Here is a 2,535-nt window from a genome sequence, read left to right as displayed (position 1 = left end):
CCAAAATGGTTCGCTTTTTTGTCTGCTGCTGCACATTGAGTGGATGTTTTCAGAGAACTATCCACAATGACTCCAAGATCTCTTTCTTGAGCGGTAACAGCTAATTTAAACCCCATCATTGTATAGGTATAGTTGGTATTATGTTTTCCAATGTGCATTACTTTGCATTTATCAACATTGAATTTCATCTGCAATTTTGTTGCCCAGTTTTGAGAGATCCTTTTGTAGCTCTCCGCAGTCTGCCTGGGACTTAACTATCCTGAATAGTTTTGTATCATCTGCAAATTTTGCCACCTCGCTATTTAGCCCTTTTTCCAGATCATTTATGAATATGTTGAATAGGATTGGTCCCAGTACAGACTCCTGGGGTACACCACTATTTACCTCTCTCCATTCTGAAAACTGACCATTTATTCCTACCATAGAATCATAAAAAGAACAGGAGTACTTGTGGCACCTTAGAGACTAACAAATTTATTAGACCATAAGCTTTCGTGGACTACAGCCCACTTCTTCGGATGCATATAGAATGGAACATATATTGAGGAGATATATATACACACATACAGAGAGCATAAACAGGTGGGAGTTGTCTTACCAACTCTGAGAGGCCAATTAAGTAAGAGAAAAAAAACTTTTGAAGTGATAATCAAGATAGCCCAGTACAGACAGTTTGATAAGAAGTGTGAGAATACTTACAAGGGGAGATAGATTCAATGTTTGTAATGGCTCAGCCATTCCCAGTCCTTATTTAATCCTGAGTTGATTGTGTCTAGTTTGCATATCAATTCCAGCTCAGCAGTCTCTCATTGGAGTCTGTTTTTGAAGTTTTTCTGTTGTAATATAGCCACCCGCAGGTCTGTCATTGAATGACCAGACAGGTTAAAGTGTTCTCCCACTGGTTTTTGAGTATTATGATTCCTGATGTCAGATGTCAGTGATGTGTGGTTGCTGGTGAGTATTTGCTTTAGGTTGGGGGGGTTGAGCAATACTCAAATACTCACCAGCAACCACACATCACTGAACAAAACCACTGACCCAGGAACCTATCCTTGTAACGAACCCCGATGCCAACTCTGTCCACATATCTATTCAAGTGACATCATCATAGGACCTAATCACATCAGCCATACCATCAGGGGCTCATTCACCTGCACATCTACCAATGTGATATATGCCATCATGTGCCAGCAATGCCCCTCTGCCATGTACATTGGCCAAACCGGTCAGTCTCTACGCAAAAGATTTAATGGACACAAATCTGACATCAGGAATCATAATACTCAAAAACCAGTGGGAGAACACTTTAACCTGTCTGGTCATTCAATGACAGACCTGCTGAGCTCCCACCTGTTTATGCTCTCTGTATGTGTGTATATATATCTCCTCAATATATGTTCCATTCTATATGCATCCGAAGAAGTGGGCTGTAGTCCACGAAAGCTAATGCTCTAATAAATTTGTTAGTCTCTAAGGTGCCACAAGTACTCCTGTTCTTTTTGCGGATACAGACTAACACGGCTGCTACTCTGAAACATAGAATCATAGAATATCAGGGTTGGAAGAGACCTCAGGAGGTCATCTAGTCTAACCTCCTTCTCAAAGCAGGACCAACTGCAACTAAATCATCCCACCCATGGCTTTGTCAAGCTGGGCCTTAAAAACTTCTAAGGATGGAGCTTCCATCACTTCCCTAGGTAACCCATTCCAGTGCTTCAGCACCCTCCTAGTGAATTAGTTTTTCCTAATATTCAACCTAGACCTCCCCCACTGCAACTTGAGACCATTGCTCCTTGTTCTGTCATCTGCCACCACTGAGAACAACCTAGCTCCATCCTCTTTGGAACCCCCCTTCGGGTAGTTGAAGGCTGCTATCAAATCCCCCCTCATTCTTCTCTTCTGCAAACTAAATAAGCTCAGTTCTATCAGCCTCTCCTCATAAGTCATGTTCCACAGCCCCCTAATCATTTTTGTTGCCCTCCATTGGATTCTCGCCAATTTCTCCACATCCTTTCTGTAGTGGCAGCCCCAAAACTGGACTAATACTCCAGATGTGGCCTAACCAGTGCCGAATAGAGGTGAATAATCACTTCCCTCAATCTGCTGGCAATGCTTCTACTAATGTAGCCCAATATGCTATTAGCCTTCTTGGCAACAAGGGCACACTGTTGACTCATATCCAGCTTCTCATCCACTGTAATTCCCAGGTCCTTTTCTGCAGAACTGCTGCTTAGCCAGTCAGTCCCCAGCCTGTAGCAGGGCTGACTTTAGGCTGATTCCCCCAATTCCCCAGAATCGAGCCCCGCGCCTGCGCCTATGAGAGCCCCGCGCCTTAGGCGCCTTTTTAATTTTTTTATTTTTTGTACTCACTCGGGGGTGGTCCGGGTCTTCGGCAGCATTTCGGCGGTGGGGGGGTCCTTCAGTGCCGCGGAAGACCCGGAGCGAGTGAAGGACCCAACGCCGCCAAAGTGCCGCTGAAGACCTGGACCGCCGCCGGGTATTCGAATCGGGCCCCGCAGTTCCTAAAGCTGGCTC

The sequence above is a fragment of the Chrysemys picta genome, chromosome 1 (assembly GCF_011386835.1).
Source record: "Chrysemys picta bellii isolate R12L10 chromosome 1, ASM1138683v2, whole genome shotgun sequence".
NCBI classification, from domain to species: domain Eukaryota; kingdom Metazoa; phylum Chordata; order Testudines; family Emydidae; genus Chrysemys; species Chrysemys picta.
This window is presented reverse-complemented; position numbering follows the sequence as displayed.